We start from the raw sequence: 6,438 nt of genomic DNA on the forward strand, positions 1-6,438 counted from the left end.
TCTTCCTTCTTTGAGTTGTTTTTTCCCCATACATGAAGCCATCCAAACTCTAAAAAAACCCCATATGCTCATAGACTGACATCTGGAACTTACGGGTTTTAGGTTTCTGAGTTGTTTCTTTGCCAATTATGCCCTAAAATTATGGATGATACTTCTTTTGGCTTAAATAATTTTCTGCAAATATTTTTCATATTGAATTAACTTCTGACAATGATACTGAGTACTGAAGAATTGCGTAGCTCTGTAATGCTTCCAGTATTTAACAACTTGAAATACCATCAGTATGTGTTGTAATAATTCTGACTAGAAATCAATTATGACAATGAGTCATTAAATGTAAGAACTATTTTACAAGGTCATTGCTTAAACTTATCTTTACGTTTTTAATATGAAACTCAATTTGTAACCTCATTACTTCTTTCCTTTCAGAGTGTTTGAAAAGTGTTCAGAACTCTCCCAGGAGATTCTATTCTCCCCCTGGAATCCTCAGCACAGGAAAGACGTGAACCTGTTGGAGATGTTCCATGGGAGGGCCACAAAAGTAATTAGAGGGACAGAACACATTTGTTGTGAGGACAGGCTGAGAGAGTTGGGGCTGTTCAGCCTGGAGAAGAGAAGACTCTGGGGAGACCTTATTGCGACCTTTCAGTACTTAAAGGGGGCATATAAGAAGGATGGGGACAGCCTTTTTAGCAGAGCCTGTTGTGACAGGACAAGGGTTATGGTTTTACACTAAAAGAGGGGAGATTAAGAGTAGATATAAAGGAGATTTTTTTTTACAATGAGAGTGTGAAACACCAACACAGATTGCTTAGAGAGGTGGTAGAAACCCCGTTCCTGAAAACATTCCAGGTCAGGTTGGGTGGGCCTCTGGGTAACCTGATCTAGCTGAAGATGTCCCTGCTCATGTTCCATGGGAGGGCCACAAAAGTAATTAGAGGGACAGAACACATTTGTTGTGAGGACAGGCTGAGAGAGTTGGGGCTGTTCAGCCTGGAGAAGAGAAGACTCTGGGGAGACCTTATTGCGACCTTTCAGTACTTAAAGGGGGCATATAAGAAGGATGGGGACAGCCTTTTTAGCAGAGCCTGTTGTGACAGGACAAGGGTTATGGTTTTACACTAAAAGAGGGGAGATTAAGAGTAGATATAAAGGAGATTTTTTTTTACAATGAGAGTGTGAAACACCAACACAGATTGCTTAGAGAGGTGGTAGAAACCCCGTTCCTGAAAACATTCCAGGTCAGGTTGGGTGGGCCTCTGGGTAACCTGATCTAGCTGAAGATGTCCCTGCTCACTGCAAGGGGGTTGGACTAGAGGTCCTTTGATAGTCACTTGCAACCCAAGCATTCTATGATTCTATTCTATGATTTGATGATTCTAGGAAAAAATGCTTCTGTTACTCTATTATGTCCATTTATGTAACCAGCAGAAACAAATGTTTTGTCAAATGTTTCATCATATGAATGATTTTCTTATAAACTGATGGACAATTAACTGTCAACTCTTGAAGATGTATCTAGATGAGTCTCTGCAAATTTTGGGGTACAGTATCATCCTCAGAGGAAAAGACATGTTCTTAGGTACTCTCCCTCTTTAAAAAGTAAAACTGGAAAAATAGCCAATTCAGCTCCAAAATTTTAGCATTTTACTAAAGTAAATACACAGCTTGCTTGTTTTCTGCTGTAGGGGAGAGGGCTGTTGAATAGCATCAGAAAGCATCTCTCCACAGAAAAAAAATAAGTCTCAAGCAATCTCTTTCAAATGTGAACACCTATAATTTGGTCCACAGTTTTTCATGCTGAATTTCTCTGAACAAGAAGCAGATAACATCTTGCTTTCTTATGTTTTATGATTTTTTTTTAATTATTATTACACTGCATCACAGAAACTACACTGGTATCCAAATTATCCCCACATAATGTAATGTAACAAGGTGAAAAGTTACACCCTGTCACTGATATATCCATGACACATTCTAGTCTTTAATCAAGTAGGAGTTGAGGAGTTAAGTGTTTTGCTATCTGCACAGCAGAGAGCAAGCATTTAACTCCAGTGCCACAGCCCACCCACAGTAAATACAGGCATTTTTACTTTCAAAATTAGGCACTTAATAACTAAACTTATGGTTTTGTTTTGGTTTTGGGTTTTTTTTGCAGTAATATACTCCATAATCTTGCAATATTGATGTACTTTTATACAAGCATCTCCGTAAATGTTTTTGGATATTAAAAGGCAAGTATCATACCGGCAATGTCTTGGATTTCTCCTGCCACATTGTGTAATAACGATAATCTCTTTTCTTTGATTGAATGCTTCTTGACAATGGAAGAAGACACAAGCCTTGGGATAATGCTATAGACATGAAGAACATTCAGTCTGCCACTTCCTTCCAGGACCAAGCAGACTGTAGGGCTCCTTATGGACTCTCACCACCATTCGCCTGAATTTCTTAACTGTCTGTCATTTTTTTTTCCACTTTGCATGAGCATATGTGCAAAGGGTGAGGCTTCATTGATTTTTTAATGAGAAGGTGGGGTGAGTGTTTTGCCCTGTAGGACACACTCTTGCCATGTCAACATGTCAGAAATCTGGATTAGTTTATCCAAGGCAATTATCTTTTCAACAATATGAGATTAGCAAAACTGTCCACGTAATAAGCATATGAGGGTAACTCAATAAAAAGAAATGGTGTCACCAAATTCCTTTGAAGTCTAGCTATTATTCGAAATAGTCACGTAGTGGTATAAGCTCCACAGGGTAAATGGGTACTTCAGTGCAAAGATTTTAGATAGGCTATATTGATAATATATCATATCTGTGCTCCCACTGACTGTCTTTTTTGTCAATTAGGTAACTGTAAAGGTCATCCAGTAGTGAGTCCAGTATACCGTGAAATGCAAGTTGTTTAACCAAAACTAGAACACAGTAAAACCATGCATGTAAAATCAACTTCCAAGTGATTAAAACAAAAACAAAATCTGACTGTAAATATACAGTATGCCTGTGGCAAGCAAGGCTGTCATGTTACAACCAAATACCCAAGAGATGCTTATCACTCTTAATTCAGCAGCAGGCAGCATGCACAACCACACGCTGAGATGCGCATGCAAAAAGAAAGACACACAAGAATCCAGCTTAGGTAGCTGCAAAATAAAAAAGATACTTCATTGGAACAACTCCTTGATCTGCCACAGTTCAAGAATTGTAAACATAAAGCAAGTGGGCAAACTTTGCTGGGAAAGCAGGGGAGGAGTGTAAAACAGGAGTGTGGCACAGGGAGAATAAAAAAGCAGATCCATATAACTTAGAGAAGCATGTGCTACATGCCAAAAGAGTGACCAACTAGTGCCCCTGAAATCCATCCATGTGGCTGAGGATTTCAAACTCTCTAAGGGCAAAAAAATAATGACAAAAATCAAGTTCTGCTAGAGTAGAACCTTGTCTCCTATCATTAAGATACAATAATATTAATAACACTAGCAATATTACTCAGAATAAAATTCAGGAACATCAAATAAATCATCAAATACATGGAATAGACTATATCTATGAAACTAAACAAAAGAAAATCAGAGGCCTTCTGTATAGCTGTATCGTTCCTGGAACTCAGAAATACCGCTGCCAGTAGAAGAATAGAGGTGCCCGTCAGAACCAATATGTCTCAGCATCTCTAAAAAAAAATAAGATTCCCTCTTTAGGATTTAAAGTTTTAAAAGTAAAACTTGGAAAATTATCCCTGGAGAAATGCATATTAATTCTTCATTTACAGGCAGCCAAAAGGAGTACAAAACAATTTTGACAGAGTGATTTGCTAATGCTGGGAGTACTGCCTGTACTTGGCTGGTGAACTGTAGTCCAGTGGTAAATAAATCAGAAAATCTATCCTTTGGAAGTAAGGTCATTCACCAGTCCCTCTGAGGAATTGTCACTTATCCTACGCATGTTATACAAAGTAAAAAATATCCTCAAGCTCCATATTTCATCAGATAAAATCAGAATGCAAATTTTTATACTGTATACAGTAGGGCTCATGAGGGCTATCTATAAATGTCTCAGAAGAATAGAGGGTAAGTCACTATTGCAGTCATGGTATTCATGAGATGGACTTGTGATTTAGCAAAATCTACCTGCATTTATGGCTAAAATTCCACTAATACCTACTGTAAAAAGATGAGAACTCAGATACTTTTCTTTTACAAAAAGTAAAATAGAAGACTCTGAAGTTAATTGATATTGATATAATTATTGCAATTTTACAGGAGTATCTGCTAGTCAGTGTCAGGGACAAATGCTGGCCAGAGAAACAAGAAAACCAACTAATGCTTCATGGAGCTGCTTAGCAAAAATTGCCCCATGTACAGCTACCAATGAATTCGACACATTCAGTTTATATACATTTCATTCAGTTTTTAAAGCTAAGACTGCAGTAACATGACTAAACTCTCAGTAAATGAACAACATAAATACTTACATAATATGTATATGAGCCTAAAATAATCTTATGTTGCCAGTAATGAATATGGATTTTTCAATAATACAAATATTCCTAAAATTCGATCAAAGTGTAAAAACTGAATGATATTGCTATTACTCACATTATAAATCCATGTATTACACCTAAGAAGTCTAATGAGTGGGACACTGCTCTTATAAACTCACAAAGACAGAAGTTCATATTTGGTGTAAACAATCCTAAAAAAAGCCAATATAACTACGCGAAGGAATTTTTAATGAGAGAAATTGTATTTTTCTCCTTCACGAATGGCAATATTGGGATTGACAGAAATGATCCCTGGTTTGAAAGTACTGTGGTGTCAGAGTGACTGTAATTAAATTCCTTAGATGTATTGCACTCAGATCTCTTTGTTTGCAAAATATAATTTACTGTAAAATATAAAAACCCATAAAAGGATGAAATATAGCAGATTTCAAAGCTAATTGGATATTAGGGTTATTAAAAGGCCTTAGTGTGCTGGTGTTTTCCCCACATTTACCTGTTCAAGAAAATGAATTTCAGTAATATTTCAGTTCACAAAGGCTGGTGTGGAATGAGCACGTTGCCTGAGAAAGGCAGTAACAATCACCAACCGGGCAGTGTTTGGTGGCCCTCTCCTCAGGGATTTCTGTAGAGCACAGAGCTGGGTGTACCTGGCCTCTAACCTGCTTCTCAGAGACATAGTTTGGACGTTTCTGCACTGACTTTCACAGCCTGTGGGTTGACTAAAGCTCGTTTTGAAGGCAATGCTGAATTCAATAAATGTATCAGGCCCTATCACAACAACCATTCACAGCATTTAGCTTCAGATGTTGATAAAAGACTTAGCAGGTCAGAGAGCAGTTGCTTTATAGGTGGAGCCATAGACAGACTTTTCAGTTAAGGGGCTGTCCTCTTCCTTTTCACCTATAAATGAGATGATTTAAGCTATTGTATGACTTACTGCCACTTTCTGGGACCTCAAGCTGTCATCAAAGTTGTTCACCTGTCAGGCCAGCTGACCACCGGGTGACAATTGAACACACAACATTGGAACAACACTGGGAGGCAAGAACAGTCAGTCATGTACTTTAGCTTCTGAAATCCAAGTCATTACAGCATTCCCTCTCTATCTCCCTACTCCTCTTCATGGTTTTCCCAATTTCCTTGTAGCTGGAAAGGTCAAAAATGAAAAGCAATCTTCTCCAAGACTCCCTTCTTCTTAAGCCCTGCCTTAGGAGATGGTCAAACAGCCCAGGGAACCATCTGGAAAAAAGGGTTCTGATGTGTCCAAACTGCTTCAGCAGAACTGTAAGAGGGATCTTGAAGATCTCCATGCAAGTCTTCATGTTGTGATTTATTAATGGTACAATTGTGTAAAGCCAGAAACTGGGTTAATCACATCAGATACAGAGGGGTATTTTCTAAATCAAGGCATAACTGAAGGTCTCTGGAAGGTTTTGATAACTTTTGTCTCTCCCGCAACCTAGACCAGTCTCTCTGTTTATAATTGACTGCTTTAAAAGTTGTGGAGGTGGTATAATACTTTGCTGTCTTTAGATGGAACCACTTATCTCCATGTGTCTCTTTGCCAACAGGCCATAGGATCACTCTTCCTACTAAATCCCAAGATTGTTCATTTTCCCTCCACAAAAATACGTGTCCTCCTTCTCCCCATTTTCAGAATCTCTGTTTCTTGGCTATATCCTTAGAAGTTCCCAGCTCCTACTGGACCTGGGCTTGTCAAGAGAGAGCCTAAAGCACAAGGCGTAAGAAAACATCCATTCCAGAGAAGTGCAGGTGGAGAACTTCTTGAGCAAATAACTGGCTAAAGAAAGCTTGTAAGGCTTAGTGGGTCCTTAAATACTCTATCATTGATTGTTTTCATAAATATCGTTTCTTACCATTCCTAGGATAATGTCCTCTCTATACTATGATGTCCTCTTGCACTGGATTTCAGCA

The 6,438-nt window shown here is 38.4% G+C and overlaps 1 protein-coding gene across 1 annotated transcript in view; it reads right to left on the minus strand.

Moving 5' to 3' along the window:
- The window catches only part of LOC104490070 (triadin-like), a gene marked incomplete at both ends in the record, with an annotated part of 41,387 nt that overhangs the window by 22,020 nt on the left and 12,929 nt on the right, over window positions 1–6,438 (minus strand). The gene's annotated exons all lie outside the window — the stretch shown is intronic.

Source organism: Buceros rhinoceros, unplaced genomic scaffold (genome assembly GCF_000710305.1).
Source record: "Buceros rhinoceros silvestris isolate BGI_N320 unplaced genomic scaffold, ASM71030v1 scaffold653, whole genome shotgun sequence".
NCBI classification, from domain to species: Eukaryota; Metazoa; Chordata; class Aves; order Bucerotiformes; family Bucerotidae; genus Buceros; species Buceros rhinoceros.